We start from the raw sequence: 18,290 nt of genomic DNA on the forward strand, positions 1-18,290 counted from the left end.
AGGCAGTGGACTATGGTAATTTGTGGGGAATGTTAAGTTGGGGTTAGGGTGGTGGGGGAGGGGCACTGCTTAGCAGAATGGTAAAAGCGTTTTGGGTTGGGGAGGGCGGTTGGAGTTGGGGGGCTGAGGGGGTTCGGGGAGCAGCAGGAGGGAGGAGGGAACCAGTGTGCCATAGGGGGGAGGGTCCCAGTGAGGCACCACACAGGGGTAGTTCCCCTCTGACACTGCTGTCCCTCGACATGCAGAAGGTATGACCGGGGCCACTCTGAAGGTTATTACCCTAAATTTGAAATGGCTCAATAACCCCATTAAAAGATGGGACATTTTATCGTACCTAGAGTATTCTGGTGCATCGATCTGTCTCCTACAAGAAACACATCTCCTGTCCAAAGACTGGCATAGGATGAGGTCCCGGGCATTCCCTCAGCAGTTCTACTCCGCTATCACTGATAAGAAGGCGGGGGTAGCTATACTGTTTGCTAGACACTTTCACGGCCAGGTGGGAGATAGAGTAGCAGAATAGAAGGGTAGGCTGTTGGCATACAATATACAGGTGGGCGGTATGTCCCTGATTGTCGGTTCCCTATATGTCCCTAACTCAGGGCAAGAATCTTTTCTCAAAGGTGCCCTCTAGGAGATTCTAAGTCCCCAAGAAAGATACACACTCGTGGGAGGCGACATCAACTTGGTCATGGGTCGGGCTGATAGATAGATCAGGTCACCGCTTCAGCTCTACGGGAGCGCTCTCACCTGAGGGGAAGAACTGGATGGTCCAAAGAGCATTGATGGATCTTTGGCGGGAGGCACACCCTCAGGGCACGCACTACACATTCTACTCACACGTGCATCATACCTATGCCAGGCTAGATTACTTTATAGGGCCCTCGGAGCTTAACACACTTGTAGACGAAGTGGACATTATTCCGGCTGTCGTCTCAGATCACGACGCAGTGGTAGTGACTATAGCGGTCCCCCGAACTAAGACATCTAGGGGAAGGTGGCGACAGCGGGAGGCCCTACTACAAAGGAAGGGAGTAACCCAACAACTGCACAAAAGCATCACTGACTATCTCACACTCAACGACAAGCCGGACACGCCCTTGACTGCGGTTTGGGGAGCACTTAAAGCAGTACGAGGGGAACTGATAGCTATCTCGGCGGCGGAAGCCAAAGAGCGTAAAGAAAAATGGGAATCATTAACTGCTAACTCGAGAGGGTACATAGCCGCACGGGTGCTCCCAGGATTTGGAGGCAATTGAAAGCTGCTAGGGCGCAACTAGCCGGTGTGGACCTCGATTGCGCCGAGTACGCAGCCCTGTTGCTCCGACACACATACTATGTGGGAGGCGATAAAACGGGGCATCTCCTCACAAGAGCGCTTAGAGCTAGAGTTCAGCGGTCTAAAATCGCAACCCTTTACAACGCTCAGGGAGAGAAGCTGGGTAATGACGACCAGATAGCGGAGGCCTTTAGAGAATTCTACGCATTGCTCTATAGCAAAGATCAGTCTATCGACAAAGATGGGGAGGCTTACCTAAGTAGGGCAGCATCAACAGCTCTCAACGTAGCTGGTGCCGCCTCGCTAGATGCACCTATCAGGATAGAGGAGGTGGTCAGCACGATTTCCCATCTCAAATCCCTAAAGCCACCAGGGCCAGACAGCTTTTCAGCCGGCTTTTATAAAACTTTCTGCCCACTCTGAGCGCCGCTTCTAACCCGACTTTTTAATTCATGCCAGGGGCCTGGTTCAACACCTCCTCATATGTTAGAGGCTGATATCATCGTACTGCCTAAGCCAGGTAAAGATGCCACCCAATGCACCGCTTACAGACCAATCTCCTTACTCAACCTAGACCTCAAACTCTTCACACAGGTTCTTGCTTCCAGACTTGGACCACAGCTACCTGGCATCATCGAACCAGATCAATCTGGCTTCATCCCCAGCAGACAATGCAGCGATAACACTAAACGCCTCATGCACTTAATAGATAAAGCTCACTACACTGGGTTGGATGCCATGCTCCTGTCGGTAGACGCCAAAAAGGCGTTTGATAGGGTGGATTGTTTTTTTTTAGATAAAACGCTGGCACACTTTGGAATTGGGGATCGCTTTAGGGCATGGGTCGCCAGCTGTTATGACAAGCCAAGAGCAACGATACTCGTTAACGGCATAAGCTTACGGCCTTTCGATATCAGGCGAGGCACGAGGCAGGGATGCCCGCTATCACCCATCCTCTTTACGCTCTACGTAGAGCCCTTGGCGCAACAGATTCGAGATAACCCCAACATCGTAGGCATCTCCTTCGGGGGGGAACACCATACAATTAGCCTGTACACGGATGACATCTTGTCTGCGCTGGACAAGCCTAAACAATCAGTGCCTGCCTTCTTAGGGGCGCTGGAGACCTTTGGGAGGGTGTCCGGCTTCAAAATTAATAGGGGGAAATCAATGCTCCTCCCTTTGGGTCGCAACGCACATATGCTCCAGGGTGCATCTTCTGACTACAGGGGCCTGCAACCCCATGCCTTGATCCCATACTTGGTTATAGTCCTAACCCCATCCACCGAACAGACAGTTGCTCTGAATTACACGCATCTCATTTCCCAAGTACAGGGTGACCTAAGGAGATGGCAGAAACAACCACTATCACTACTCGGTCTTGTCCATCTCACCCAAAATCTTCTGCGCCTTTCAAACCAGTGAGTCCTCCCTTGGGAATCATAAATAGGCTGCAAGAAGCGGTGCAACAATTTGTATGGGCCGGGAAAAGACCAAGGATGCGAAGAGACCTATCCCACCGACCTCCCGACGAGGGAGGACTGGGGATCTCAAACATACAGCGATACTTCTAAGCGGCGCAATTAAGATACCTGGTGGAATGGAACCATCCCAAATCGGAGAAGAGATGGCTCTTTCAGGCCAGAGCGATGGGGCAAACATCGCTTTGGAAGATACCCTTCTTAAAGCGCTCCGATAGGCCGGCCTACCTTAAGAAATCCCCCATCACCCGTACAGTGATGCGTGTGTGGGACACCGTGGCGGTTAAGAGGGGGCTCACCACTTTCCCTTCATTGCTCACGCCTCTGTTTGATAATCCCGAATTTACACCGGGGTTAGAGGTGCGGGCGTTCCTGCAGTGGCGAAAGTCGGACTGTAGGTCTGGGGGCCATTTATTCTACCGTGAGGGGTTTATCCAGCTATCCGATTTACCACAGCTATATGGCATCAAAGCCCTGCAGCGATTTCAATACTTTCAAATTCGACATTGGTTGACACAGCCGGAGATACGCCCCCTAGTCGGCAGAAAGCTGACATCTTATGAAAAGTGGCTACTTACTAAAGAGTCAGACCGAAAGCTGATCACGGAACTCTACAAGATTATCTGTCCGCCTACCTTTGCGTCCCTCGGCTGGCCAGAAACATTGGGAAAGAGAGCTGGGGAGAAGCCTTTCTGAAAAGGAATGGCAGGCTATATATTATACGGCCAATCACACAGCCAGGAACACAGCCAGCAGGGAAACAGCGGTCAAAGTCACGACATACTGGTACCTGACACCGGTCAGGTTAAACAGAGGCAACCCCAACCGTAGTCCAACTTGCTGGAGGGGATGTGATGAAGAGGGCCCATTGACCCATCTACTATGGGAGTGCAAAGATGTGACGGGATACTGGACGGCAGTCCTTAACGACATTGACAAGCACTTTGATACCGAAATTCCCTGTTTCACCGCTTACACACTCCTAGGGCTGCCCAACGCACTCACATTCCCACTGAAGTCAATGAGAGGGAGACGGACGGGACTGGCCATGGGAGCAGCTGTGCAACAGATCCTATCGCTCTGGGGAACACAAACTCGCCCTACATACACAGGCTGGCTACATAAATTATGGTACACAGTGGGTATGGAGCCAATACAAGCCACTCTCACGCAGTCTACGGCTTCCTTCAACACAGTCTGGCAACCTATACTGTCCCTTCTAGCGACGGAATTTAACAAAGTTACATGCCCGAAGTATCTTTGCCTCTTACTGACACATTGACCCCAAAAGATGCCCCTGAAAGTCAGACTTCTGGCGGCCCTCACATATGATGACCTAAGAAGGCAAGGACATGGCACACCGGTTATTGGGGGGTCAAGAGGGAGGGATATTTTTGTGCTTTCTTGGCATTTTGGGAGTAGATAGGTGGTTACGTAACAGGTGCCTTGGCCCCGCCTGCACCCACGGACACTCGCTACCGCGACAAACTCTTGTTAAATTGCACCGTTATAAAGGGGACGGGTTGGAGTCTGGGGTTAATCTTCAACGTACCTATATGGGAGTATATGAGAACTGTACTGTATCTGCTTCAATGACAAAAATTAAAAAAACAAAGTTGAACAAAAAAAACTGATGATAACTGCTTCAGAAAATGTTATCATGATCGGGCAACCTTCCAAGATTGCATTAAATAAAGATACCAATAGTTTAATTATCTGTGGCATAAAGGTTTTTTTAGATTTCGATGGGTAAACCATCACTACTGCACGCTTTGCCGCTAGGTGTATTTTTAAAGACCTCCTGGACCTCAGTTTTGGAAAATGACTCCAGAACCTGGGCTTTTTTGGGAACAAGTTAGTCTAGGCAGCTCCATTGAATTGAGAAATGTATTGACCCTTTCAGGTGACATGTGTGCAGGAGCAGAGTACAACCTACTATAATGCGATACAAAGACCATATCAATTTCTGCCATTTCATGTATATCTTGACCTTTATCCTAATAAAAAAAAGATTTAATAGCAGCGTTATTGTGTTTTTTTTAACGGCCCACGCCAAGAATTTGCCCATGTGTTTGCTTTCCTCATACCACTTTTGTAAACATGTATTTTAATTTACTATTGCCTGGTGTTCATAAAAATCTCTAATGGTCTGACTGGCCTTTTTTAGGTTGGATGCCGTTATTTCCATATGGACTTGGCATGCCTGGTCTAGTTCTTGTTGTAGTTTTCTAACCATTTTCTTTCTTTCTTTGAGGATGTTTGCATTATACAAGATCGCCTCCCCTCTAATGAAGACCTTGCTGGAATCCCAAACTGGAAAGGGTGCAGCTGATCCCAGATTCCTCTGAGCAAAATCCACAAGCAACTCTTGCATTTTTTTTGATCTATCCCTCTTCGGTCAACAAAGTTTTATCCCGCGTCTACCTCTATCGCTCACCTAAACTAGCCTTTATTCTAATCTCTGTCACTGGGACCAAGTGGTCCGAAAAAAGGTTGGGGATAATCCAGGACTTTCCCTTTTTACATTGGATGGAAACTAGAAAGAAATTGATTCTAGATGCTGAATGGTGCCTTTTCGAAAAGCAAGTGAATTTGCTTGTAACGGGATGCTGGACTCTCCATGGATCAATTAGTGCAAAATCTCGGATCATTTTCCACAATTGACTACAAGTTCGAGGTTTATTTTGTGGAACCACGTAGAGCTCCCATCATGCTCTGAGGTTAAGCCCTCTTCCGGAAGAGGTGCACCACAGCCAACAGGCGTACAGCAACGTGGAACAGCAGCGCTGGAGATTATGGTGAGTTTAACCGCACTCTAGCCATTTGAAAAAAAATACCTGCAGCTCGGTTTTAGTTAGTTGGCGTGGCCCGGACACGGTTTGGGGATTCATGGCTCTGCAGTCCTCGGTAGTCCTCACTGAGTGGATCACCGTTTCAGAGACTGGGGAGCCGCGGTTTGGTTTTGTGTGTGGTCTCATTTAATTTCCAGCCCGCGCTGTGTGGGCTCATTGCAGACCGGGGCGGAGACCAACACTCGAAAGCTGGCTATATTGAGTTTGGTCGGTCGGATGTCAAAGTAGCCAAGGGGGAACTTGGCGGCTTCCGCAGCAGAGTCCAGGCCATTTGTGGAGACCTGTGGAGACAGACAGCTGGTGGTGGGCTTGCCCCTGCATGATCTTGCTGGCTTTCAGGAATGTGAGGAATACGCTAGCGCAAGAGACCTGCTGGTGACCCTTTTTGCCCGCTGGAATCTCTGGGGCTTCATCTATTTTTTTGCTCACTTTTTATTGCCCATATTTAGATGTAGAGTTTAGGCAGCAGGTAATCCTTTGTGGCTAAGGGAAACAGAGCCTAACTAATAAGTTAAATTTGTTAGAACAGCATGTATTGGAGCAACCCCTGAAAAGGAAAGAGCGGAAAAAGGGGAAAAAGAAGGGAAAAAGGGGCAATAAAATAAGGAGCTGGGTTCTAGAATGTCGGAGAGAACGAGGTCAGTGCACTCATTTGCATAGGCGTAAAAAACAGCTGTAGATAATCACGGATAGCTAAGGACTTGTGATCCTAGTTCGGTCGGATGACTACAACTTAAAGGGGTAAATATCGGGGATTGAAGCAGCTTGAGGGAGAGCGCTAGGCTCTAGGAAGGAGAGCAAGCCAGTTCTAGAAGCGGTCCGCCTACTGCGGATGCGGCTTGTGGCTGACCTGCGATAACTCCGGTATCTCCCCGCCTAACATTGATAATAAGTGAAACTACATAACTAACCTTCAATGAAGCGTATATCAAGAGATCCATCAGCAGCAAAAAAACATGTTACAAGGAAGAAACCTCAGCCAAAAAAGCAAAGCGAGGAGAATGAATCTCGCTCTTCCAACCATTCAACTTAATCCCCATCACCAGACAGAATGGGATATAAACATTCTTGAGGAAGAAAAAACAGGATGGATTCTATAAAGAATGCTGACAAGGGCTGTGCCCCACCTGTAGTCATGGCAGGAACTGTTCCCACTAAATCGCATATAAATGTATTGGCTGCATGCTCAGAAGAGATGCAGAATCTGGGAAACCGGCATATCCTCTCCTCTCTTCTCTTTAGGAAGGTGTAAGGGGATGCAAAAGGCCAGTCTAACAGAACTAGCCAGCATTCAACTGAGACCCAATGGTGATCCACCCACTGTAACTGAGGTGGAAAGAGTATCGTCACATAATAAAATCCAAACGGTACTAAAAGAAGCAGAAGCGCCGGCTCACATCGCACCGACCGCTACTATCGAAACAACATTAAATCAGATATTATGTAAGCTTCGTGAAATAAAGCTTTCCCAAGAATCAGCGTATCGCAAGTCCAACGAACTGGGCCAGCCCAAGAAGAATTTTCCCCAGCTCTCATCCCTCTTGACCCAGGTAAAACAGAAGGTATCCTCCTTTAAACCAAATAGTAATGATCATGAAAGCAATCTGTCTAAACTGCAAACAGAGCTGGAAGTTCTGCAGTTGAAGCTGGACGATGTAGAAAATCATGCTCGATGCACCAACCTAGGATTTATTGGCATTCCTGAAGATTGTGAAGCAGGGCAGTCACCTGTCCAATTAATAACAGAGTTGGTGTGCAAAGTAGTTCTCCCGTAAAAAGCAAAAGACGTTGGTGATTTAACCATCAACAGAGCACATCGAGTACCTGCAGTTCGTCCTCCAAATCCAAAATATCCAAGAATAATCCTGGTCAACTTTGGAAATATAAGAATCAAAGAACAAATTTTAACTCAATCAATTCAAAAGAAGTCCTTTACTGCCCCTGATAATGTTTTATTCCGAATATATTAGGATATGTCAATCTTGTCAGCACGAAGAAATAGAGATTTCATTGGTTTGATTGACAAGTTTAAACGTTATAGTGCTCCAGCTGGCATAATACAACAATCGAAGTTAGTATTCAGTAGAATGGGCTAAAGATCTCCTGCTCTTAATTAAAGAGGAGGGGGGAGGACAGGATATAGCATCCATAAAGATAGGAAAATGGTGTTAATAATAATAAAAAGCTCAGCTAAGAATAAATATCGATGTAGATACCTTTAGCTCTTCCGCTTCAGCTTAACTTTGGGAAGGCAGGCCATTTTGTGGTAATAATAATAAAAAGCTCTGTTAAGGATAAATATTGATGTAGATACCTTTAGCTCTTCCACTTCAGTTTAACTTTGGGAAGGCAGGATGTTTTGCACTATTCCCTCTGGAAGGAGCTCTAAGTACCATGACAAAGTACTGTTGTAGGGGGAAGATAGGGAGATTGGGTTTTTTGAAAAGGGCACGGGGGAATGGGCCCATGACGGGTAGGGGCTCGATTCAAAGGAGAGAGGAGGATATGAGGTCACTTAAAGGTGGGAGGATAAAAAAGAAAATGGTAATCTCAGACCAAGGTAGGGGCATTGTGCGAAGATCTAGGATTGGAAGTAGTAGAACTAAGTACAATAGTAAAGGAAGACATGAAAAGGGGGGTAGGAATACCCAGATCATGGTAGATCAGAAGAAAATAATCTGCCCTAATGGCTGAGAATCAGATACTGCGGATAGCCTCATGTAATTTAAACGGGGCTAATAATCAAACTAAGCTGAGAGCCACATTACAGTGGCTAATGACAAGCTAGCCACAAGTTATTCTGTTGCAGGAAAGCCATCTTAAAAAAATGTCTCTTCACCCAAATGGCCGAAGTTCTTAACGCAAGCCTTTTTTGCCTCAGCCGACGCAGCCGTCAGGGGGGGTAGCAATATTACTTACCTGTCACTATCAGAGGGAAGTTCTTCAGACTATGAGCGACCCACTAGCTAGATGGGTGATGGTAGACCTCAAGATCGGGGAACAGGTCTTCAGTTCAGCCTACAGTTCAGGTCTTTAGTACGCTATTATGGCCCTATAGAAGACGCGATGGTAGCTTTTGAAAAGTGGCTAATCTACTAATTACAGGGGTTTGTGATTATAGGAGAGATTTTAACTTTAGTCAGAATTTAGGACTAGACTCCTCTTGCAGAAATAAGTCACATAATGGTATGGTGTGTCATTGTAAAGCATGGTATGGTCTGTCATTATATAGTATGGTATGGTATTGTCATGAAGATTCCTCCTCACTGTAAGAGCTGGGCATTTGTGGACAGCATAAGCATTGGGATGGTGCCAGGTTGATTCTATGCACCCCCTCAGAATATGTTGTCCTATAGACCAGCTAGCTCACAGAGCCACAGTAAGCCCCCTAAACCTAGCTGTGCAGAAAATGGTTTCTGGCAACCACTGAACATGACAAACCCTGGTTCCCCGGGAAGCATAGTAATAGATCCAGAACCCTTTTGCAGAGACACTTGTGCTCTAGTACTCTCAAAGAAACAAACAAGAAATACACAGAGGGGCGCTTTCAATATTTTATTGAACCAGCGTGATTCTTATATAAAATATATGTGCTGCAATGATAAATAGACAGAAGCAAATGAAAGTTACTAAAAGCACCAGAACAATGAATTGAATAAAAAGCTCCACCATGGTGGTAAAATAATATATACATGCAGGCATGAAATACAATATAGCAAATTGGTTGTACTCCTACTATGTAGTCCCCAACTTAATTGTCTAGGGCGATTGTATTTGTGTCTACATCCAAGAATCCCCATACTGAATGATCCAACCTCAGTTACCTGTTGGGAACGAATGTTAGTTTCCATCTCAACCACAAGCTAGACACCCTCACAACAAGAAGTCAGCAAGCTGCTGTGCCAAAGCATCAGAGTATAGAGACCTCACCAATATCAGCAGAGCACTCCTCTGCCTATACTAGAAAATGCGTGTTTATTTATAAAGAAAAGCATCCTGGTGAGTTCTGTGCAGGCCAGCATTGTTTTTGACTGTAGATAGCCATGTCACCTCGTGGATGAAAAATAGAACGACATTTGCACAATGTGTGTCGAGACCTTGTTCCCTGTTCAAGGAATTGTCATAATGTTAGGCGGAGCAGAATCTGTATCTGAAGCAGTTTCACAGAAACTGATCCAGCATTGTCAAGCATGCAAAAATGTGTAAAAGGTTATTATGTAAAGGGGAAGGTAACTTAAGAAAACGTGTCTATTACAAAAGATGGTGTTGGTTCTTATTGGGCCTACCTTAGACACATAATATCAGGGATGTCTGATTATATTTCTTGATTTTGTTTTTGTTTTATTTTGTTGTATTTTGGTGGGAAGCTGTGTTGTGTTTAGGGTTTGTATATTCCTTGGCTTGCACTATGTTTCTTTGCTTCGCGTTGCCTAGTGTACATTCTACATTCCTTATTAGAATGCGGGATTGCACTTTGACAGTTGTTGGCCTGATCTGTTGCTACGCAGCTGCTCTGCCTTGTGGGTGGTGTTTTTACTTATAAATAAAGCTATTTACCTACTCCAACCGTGTCCGGATACTTTACAACCACTCTGGTAAACCACTCTTACATAGCCCCAACCAGGCAACTGGTAATTCAGGCAACGGTTATCTCCCGGCTTGATTATGCCAGTTCTCTCTTGGTGGGGGCCAACCAGGCAGAAATTACCCGTTTGCAGCGGGTCCAAAACGCTGCCGCTAGAGCTATTGTAGGTCTTCCAAGATGGTGCTCTGTTTCTAATGTTCTTCGCTCCCTGCATTGGTTGCCGGTGAGGATGAGGATCCATTTTAAGGTTTTGTGTTTGGCTTTTAAAATTCTGAAAGGCACTGCCCCTCAGATCCTGTCTGACCTTATGTCCCTTAATGTCCCGGCACGCTCTCTTCGATCTTTGGGCCAGGCTCTTGCCGTGGTCCCACGTTTTAAGTTATGTCGTGCCGGTGGCCGATCCTTCCGTGTGAAGGCTGCGGCCATTTGGAACTCCCTTCCGGCTGAGATCCGTATGCTGGAGGATCTTTTACACTTTCGGAAAGCTATCAAGACTTTTCTATTTTAATCTCCCTGTAGTGGTTCCTTCCCTGCTTCTTTGTTGGTAGTGTTATGTTCTTCCTTGTCTGGCGCCAGGACGCTCCTTCGCTGGAGCAGCTGTGCACCTAATAAAAAATATTAACATAACATACCTCTAAGACTGCGCCAAGTACGTAATCTTCCTCCCCTCTCAGGCACCGTCATGGTCACAGGTCTGATCCGTAACCCTCAAGTGAGTCAAACACAGGAAACTGCTGGAACTGGTTTTGGTTCTGGAAGAAATTTTGATTACAGTTCAGGTCTTGATTAGTATTAATTCTGGGAGCATTTAAATTTTGTTGTGGAATCAGGGATGATGAACTTGAATCACTGGATCTTGTTGTACATTAGGGCTTTGCATTCTCTGTCTCTGCACATTTTGTGACTGTATGGGGTTGTTAACCTGTGTCTGTACAAACACTAGATTTTGAACCTGTTCGCATTCATCACTCCTTTGGGATTAAGACAACATTCCCTCTTCCAATGCTCTAACTTGTTACAATAATAACATGGATTTGATTTCTTTAATGTGGCATCATCAATTCCAGCACTTGGGTCTGTCATCACACTGCACCCTCTACCTTGTTGTGGATAACCATTTCCACCTTGCATCACAAGAGCTCCCTACTGATACACACCTTACATAGCACCAACATTTTCAATATATGGTTGACTCTGACTTCCTCTCTGTGCTGCTTTCATTTGCACTAACATCAACTTCTCCTTCAACCACTTCTGTTTCATTTCCAATTTATCACTGCAATATTTTGCGTACCTCAAGATCTCCTCCATCTGCCAACAAATTAAAAGCAGTTGAATCGTCATGCTAACCTCAGGTCTCAATCCTGTCACAAACCGAAACACAAAACTTCCAAATTTTGTGGTTTCAAGACTTTCCATTTCACTTTGCTGTTTAAACACTTGCAGCAATCTCTCTTACAAAGAATTCACAGTGTCTTCAGGCTTCTGAGTTGTTCTTTCAATATTAATCCAATCAATATTATAACCGGTATCTTTCCTTTCAAAAAGGCAATCACCTGTTTTCTGTTACCTGTTGATACTTCATCAACAGACATGAGATATTGTATTTCACTGCATAGCCACTTTAGATTCTGCCCACAAATCACTCAGTACCATAATATAAAAAATGGTGTTCAAATCCACCAACAATACCTGTGAAATCTTTACAAATCGATCAACCTGGGTGTATCACTCCACTGGCTTAACTTTCAATTTGGGAAACTCAATTGTGAATGATGCAAGGTTATTCCTACTCCATTAAAGTAACCTTCACCAGGCACTTCTTGCAATGGTAATGTCCCTTGGCTTTCTTTTGATCTTTCTTCTGAGCCCATTTGCCTTCCCAGTTGTCCAACTCACTCCCTTTCCAGATGTTACCAATGAACTCTCTACTTTGCATTTTCATTCCTGATGTTCTCATACTGGCTATGTCATTGTCATCAAAGCATACATGGTAACTTTTCAGTAAGGATTTGGTCCTACTTAAATCCATATCCTACACTCGTGCTAATGCAGACAGTTTATCATGAGATTGTCCTTCACACTTAGTGGCATCTTTGCACATGTATGTAAGTTGATTCTCTTGATAATTATTCGGGAAAGATCAAAATTTCCTGATATCATCTTATTCAATTTCCAATTTTAATTTGACCACATCCACTGCTGTCTCCCTTCCTTGAGATTGGAGTTCTCTGCTTCATCCAGAACCCTCATCTTTTCTTAAATACCCATTGAAAAACCTAATCACATCATCTAATTCCTTCGAATTAACACCATTTTGAACTCCAGAAGTATTGGGCCTGGTACCTTTGAGGGTACTACTGCTGGAAATAGACTAAGATGAATTCCAAATGGACAGGTGAGAATTTTGTGACCTTTGAGCTTGTTCCTCTACAAGAGTAAGTATTGTCTGATTAATTGCTAATGATACAGAAGCCGCATTTGGTGAGGTCACCATATTCGGGACCAGAGGAGGTTTTCCTATGCTTCCCCATCCAGGGTGATTCTGCACAGTAGCTGATATATTTACTCGAGTAGGGACCTTCACAGTATGTGTTGTGGTTCCTGACTCAGGTATGTACAAAGGAACTGTGGTCGCTAATTGTAACCAAAAAATGTATCACGTCTGGGTCATTAGAGTCTGTTGCGTTAACAAGAGCACAAATCCCTGAACTCTCTCACATAAGGTTCTGACTAGTATTCACTTTTGAGGTGACTCCTTCTGAGCTTTCACCGATGTTAACATCAGTCACTTCTTCAGGATGGGTCACATTAGGTGAAGGTGGACGGGTCGACAAATGCATATCCAGAAAGGTATCACTAGAATCACTATCACTAACGTTGACTGGTCCCTCTGCACCCTATACTTTATCCTCCTTTTTCTTTTTCTCTTTCTAAGGTTCTGTACTGGTTAATGCAGTATATAATCTAGCTCCCTCAATTACGTCTGTTCTCCATTTTTGTCGTTCTGCATGCCAGCTAGCTTTGGCACAGCTGCGTGCTGCCTTTCTGACTCTACCCCGATATCTCTCTTTCTCCTTGACATGAGCTACATTCATTAAGTACCTGGTACTGTGTGGATCTAGAAGAAGGCTTCATCTCATACAACACCCTTCTAGGATTCTCCATAATTCTCAAATTAAATGTGCCATTGCGTGGAAACATCCAAGCACCTTCTTTTTCAGTAATCTTATGCCATTGACTTAGCCAAATGCATGTGTGGAGTCCCACATTTATGGCCATATAATTCTGGCGGTGCCTCTTCTTCTCGAGCAGCGACTCTCACAACACTCCAAATCAAATCTTGCATAGCCTTGAAAAATACAACTTTCAGAAACAATACACACAGGTAGAATTGACATTTCAAACCAGGAAATAATCTCTTTATCCACAATTCTCATTCGGCGTCAACAACCAATAGCAGTTTGAAACTCAAGCAATAGCAGCATGGCACATACTCCAACCGCCCATTATCAGCGTGGCACACTATGACGAAGTTCTCCCTCCTCAAAGTGTCTTGCCCTCCTTTACCATTTTCAGCAGTACACCCGTTCTCAGCTCTAAACAACATAGAACAAAACGCTAAGCGATTTCAACAAATATTCTTTGTCTGCTCCACTAAAGAAATCAAAGTATCCAATCACACAAGAATTGGTCCAGAGAGACACTTTCCGATCTACTCAGACACACAATTGAGTGAAACCTCGACCAGCGGGAATCACCCGGATCAGTGCAGCTTTTCCTTTGAGCAACAAAATCCACTACACCAACCACACCTTACTCTCACACAAAGGTATATGTCCCTATCTCAATTGTGCGGCAGATGGTACCTCACGACTCGCACCACAAAACATAAGAGACAAATTACAAGACAGTGCATTCCACAGATCAGTGACAGAATATTGACAGTCAAAATAGCGAGATGAAAAAATATCGAGGTAAAAATATCGACTGCAAGAATATCGGCTTCCTATCTTCAAACAGGTAAGTACGAAAATATCGACTCCAAAGTATCAAGTGTAAAAAATATAGACTGTCAAAATATCGAATTTTTTAAATGTCTTAAAAGTAATTTAAAAGTAATATAACAATAAATCAAATTAATTTTAACTTATTTAAAATACTTAAATAAACGTAAAATTAAGAAATAATTAATGTAACTTAAAAATTTTTTTTTTAATACATATATATTTATATATACATATTATTAACAAAACATATACAATATTTTTACCGTAGGATAGCGAGAGGTTTAAATTTACTGTAACAACTCCAGTGAGTGCAACAGTAGGGAAAGCGTTGGATAGCGTAGGGGTAAAAATTACTATTCCCACTCCAGAGAGTGCAACAGTACGGAAAGCGTTGGATAGCGTAGGGGTAAACATTACTATTCCCACTCCAGAGAGTGCAACAGTAGAGAAAGCGTTGGATAGCGTAGGGGTAAAAATTACTATTCCCACTCCAGAGAGTGCAACAGTAGGGAAAGCATTGGATAGCGTAGGGGTAAAAATTACTATTCCCACTCCAGAGAGTGCATCAGTAGGGAAAGCGTTGGATAGCGTAGGGGTAAAAATTACTATTCCCATTCCAGAGAGAGCAACTGTAGGGAAAGCGTTGGATAACGTAGGGGTTAAAATTACTATTCCCACTCCAGAGAGTGCAACAGTAGGGAAAGTGTTGGATAGCGTAGGGGTAAAAATTACTATTCCCACTCCAGAGAGTGCAACAGTAGAGAAATCGTTGGATAGCGTAGGGGTTAAAATTACTATTCCAACTCCAGTGAGTGCAACAGTAGGGAAAGTGTTGGATAGCGTAGGGGTACAAATTACTATTCCATCTCCAGTGAGTGCAATAGTAGGGAAAGTAAATACTTCATATATAATTATAAATAACATAAATAGTCATACCAATTACAAATTAATTAAAATATTTTACAATTGTATAAAATATATTAAATAATTAATTAAAAATACAAATAAAAAGTATTGAATAATAAAAATTACCTACTAATACTAATTAATTACCTATTAACAATAAATTAATTTACAATTTAAACATTAATACATTTAATTTAATTACCAATTATATTTTAATTAATTACCAATTAATAATTAATGAACAATTAATTCTAAATAAATACCAATAAATTAAATAACATATTTAATTAATTATAATTAAATTACTTCCCACCCTATTCCCCTATAAACCCACAACCCGCTACAGAAAATAAATTAATGAAATTAACATATTTATCAATTATTCAATTAAAATTAATTACCAATTATATTTTAATTAATTACCAATTTATAATTAATTAACAAATAATTCTAAATAAATACCAATTAATTAAATAACATATTTAATTAATTATAATTAAATTACTTCCCACCCAATTCCCCAATAAACCCACAACCCGCTACAGAAAATAAATTACTAAAAATAAAATATTTATCAATTAATCATTTAATATTAATTACCAATTATATTTCAATTAATTACCAATTAATAATTATTTAACAATTAATTCTAAATAAATAATAAATAAAATAACATATTTAATTAATTATAAATAAATTACTTCCCAACCTATTCCCCTATAAACCCACAACCCGCTACAGAATTATATTACACAAAAATTAAACATTAATATTAACTTACCTTAAATTCGATATTTTTGTTGTCTATATTCTGTCTAGTCGATATTATGTCCATTCTATATATTTGATTCGATATTATTGCTATTCTATTCGATATTATATTTTTGTAGTCGATATTTTTGTAGTCTATATTATGTCTAGTCGATATTAAGTCTATTCTATATTTTTTACTCGATATTATGTCTAGTCGAAATTAAAAACTCGATATTTTGACAATTTACCACATTCCGCACATATACCCATCCCTGGATCTTAGGCTACGTCCTGCCCGATAATAACTTCAACTAGCAATTGTGCCTAACAAAAAATTAATGTGTCCGTCTATAATGCAACTGGTGCTCATGTAAAGCACTCTGATACCTTTGGGTTAAGTGTGTGCTATATAAAACTCCCCCAAGAAAAAAAATGCTCAGCATTAAGCGCATTCACATTTACACCACAGCTAAAATATCATCTCATGAAACTTTGAAATCTCAGAAAAAACTGCAAGCTTGACATATACAATTACAACATGCACCCCTATTAATACTTACTCCTCCGCTGTTACAACTCTTTTCCTCTTTTCTGAACCGCTGGGACTCGGCTGACATGGGCCTAAAGGGTTAGGGCTGGGTTTGGGCAAGTCTAGAATTTCTACAGCGGATACTCCCTTTGCTTCATTAGCAAACCACACGACAAGCTGCCATCTGAAAGAGCACTGGGCCTTACAACATAATCTCTTACTCAAGTCGTCAAAGATTTTCCCCCATTATCATATGAAGCCAATGTGACTTCACAATAAGGACCATGAATCGCTGAATATGCTTAAAAGGTAGGTAAGCTGAAACACCTCAGTTGATTGAGGCACAATACATTGAGATACAGAATTGTAATAGCCACAATAATACAAACTGAAAATAAACAGGCGTTCCACAAGAAAACTTCCCTTCTCTCTTCTAAGTCAATAAAGGTTCATCTATCAAGGGTCTCTAATTTGGGAAGATTGAAGGTGACAGCATGGTCAGACTTCCGTAGAAATCTCTAGAAAAAGGAAATAAACATTTAGTATAAAGCTTCACATATACAAGAATAGGGAAAGTGAAGAGGTCTGTACCTCTCAAAGTATAAGGGGAATCTGTGGTCACTCCAACTGTGAGAACACCAATTTAAAAGTAACAGGAGATTCAGAAATGTCCTACTCGCCTTTCACACCAATAAAGACCAATCAGACCATTTCTCGAGTGCATCTGCAACAATGCTTCAATTTCCCAACACATCGAGCTGAGACTGCGGTTCCCAACCTTGCCATCTTGGTACATGGTGAACAGAAGGCCTCTCAACCATTGTTTCTCCACTTTTTCCCTCCAAGCCTCTCTATCAGCAGTCTAAGAAAGACAATAAGCCTTTCTCTAACTAATAATGAAATAGTAAACCCGTAAGAAAAAGGAGAATATGCTGGCGAAGGAAAATGTATTTCAACTGTGGCCTGAAGTCAGGCTAACTTTAATTAAGCATTTAACATGAACTTCGCAGTGCTCACCTCCAGAGGGGATTACTTTTCCTTGAGTCAACACCACAAGAAGACTCCGGTAGATGACCCCGAGACACAGGACTGGCCTGGCTAAATACCCAAAGGATTTTCTTTATGGAAACATCAGGTACAGCAGTTGAGACCTAAAACACAAAAGGGTTCCCCACTCAACAATATAGTGTATAGAGTTCAAAATAGAAGGCAGTATTTATATGCATATTGAATAACTTCCAATTCAATGTTGTGTTATTTATTTTTTCAAAAGGTTCTTTATTGGACTTTCTTTCTTATCAAGATAAGTCAGTCAGATAAAATCCAGTAGACAACGCGTTTTGTCCCAAAGGGACTTCTTCAAGGCGACAGAAAAACATATACAAATACATTTAAAATATATTCACAGGGCGTGGCCAAGATGGCGGTGTGAGCGGACGTGCTTCCCGGAGCTCCTGCCGCCGGCTGCTAGCATAGCGAGTTCCACAGCACCTAATCCCCCGTATTTGGGCCCCACCGGAGAGCGCTTGTCGCCCTGACGGGCTTGGTGCCCGAGAGGAGCCTTGCGGAACGTCCGCGGCTCCTGGAGCCGCGGGGAGAGGTTCAGCCCGGGAGCGGCCTGGAGTGGCCTGGTGGTGTGCGGAGGCGAGGAGGCGTGGCCGAGGTTGGCAGTGGAGCGCACCCGGCCTGAGAGCGCATCGGCTGGGGCTCTGCTACGCGAGAGCCGGTGCGCTGGTGGTGGGTCCGGCCCGCGCGGTCTCTGCGTGAGGCCCCCGGGGTGGTGTTGTCCGGGGGCTGCTGCGGACCTGCCGCTGCCAGTGGGGCCCGGCCGCAGAAGAGGTGACCACTGTTGGGGCTGGCAGGAGAAGGAGGCGGTGCGGCCCTGTGCGGGGGGC

At 43.3% G+C, this 18,290-nt stretch overlaps 1 long non-coding RNA gene across 1 annotated transcript in view; it reads right to left on the reverse strand.

Annotated features, from left to right (window-relative positions):
• LOC144753629 (uncharacterized) overlaps positions 1-17,476 on the reverse strand; it is a 37,922-nt gene extending 20,446 nt beyond the window's left edge. The window contains exons 1-2 of the long non-coding RNA XR_013594438.1: positions 17,413-17,476; positions 10,830-10,949 (exon numbers count right to left, since the gene is read on the reverse strand). This is a non-coding gene — a long non-coding RNA (uncharacterized LOC144753629). The remainder of the gene's footprint in view (positions 1-10,829; positions 10,950-17,412) is intronic.
• Positions 17,477-18,290: the final 814 nt, after the last annotated feature.

The sequence above is a fragment of the Lissotriton helveticus genome, chromosome 5_1 (assembly GCF_964261635.1).
Source record: "Lissotriton helveticus chromosome 5_1, aLisHel1.1, whole genome shotgun sequence".
Taxonomy (NCBI): Eukaryota; Metazoa; Chordata; class Amphibia; order Caudata; family Salamandridae; genus Lissotriton; species Lissotriton helveticus.